The sequence below is a fragment of the Aricia agestis genome, chromosome 7 (assembly GCF_905147365.1).
Source record: "Aricia agestis chromosome 7, ilAriAges1.1, whole genome shotgun sequence".
Lineage (NCBI taxonomy): Eukaryota > Metazoa > Arthropoda > Insecta > Lepidoptera > Lycaenidae > Aricia > Aricia agestis.
In genome coordinates, this window is record NC_056412.1 from 16346848 (window position 1) to 16347653 (window position 806).

The following is an 806-nucleotide window of genomic DNA, read 5'->3' on the forward strand; positions in this document are numbered from 1 at the left end:
CACATCACGCTCATGTACATGAGTCATGACCATTAAATGTTAGAAAATATTAAAATAATCTAAATTTCGTTATGACTATATAGTGACTTGAGAGTTTGGGATTAATGTCTTATTTATAATACTGTTTCAATGTCTGTGTTATGCGTTATGACTTGACGTTGAGACTTGTTATAAGATTGCGAGTTGTAAGAGTTGTAAACTTGCGACATAACGAATAACGATGATGGATATTGGATAATGGAAAGAAAATCTGAAAGCTGTGTAATCTGCACTTTATGAAATAAATCGATAAAGTTAATATAATTAGCGAAATAGAGCAACAATCTCGAGCTGTCAAACGAAACTGAAATTGGTTTCATCTGTGTGTAAAAATATGTGTACGTATACACTTAACAAGCATGATTGAACATGATTTCCAGTATAATATAATAAAGTACTCTGTGAACATGATTTATATGAGATTAAATTGTCAACGTGCGGCACGTGCCAACTGGACGTCAAAAAAAGAGTGCTGCTGTCATGTATCACACGTTTCTCTTTACCACGCAGTGTTACTGATAGTGACATCTCTCTTGCTCAGGCCTTTATTTCTCTATTCCGCTAGGTATATTAACTTTATAAATAAACCATTATTATATTTTGCTCTTTTTAAAAAGGATAAAAAAAAGAACTGCCAAATGTCAATCATGAGTTCGGCTGTCAAATGTCAAGGCGTCAAGCACACATTTTTAGGTTATGTTTATGTTTTATTTCACGTGTTAGTGTTATTAATAAAATCTTTAGGTATTTGTAATGATATTTTATTA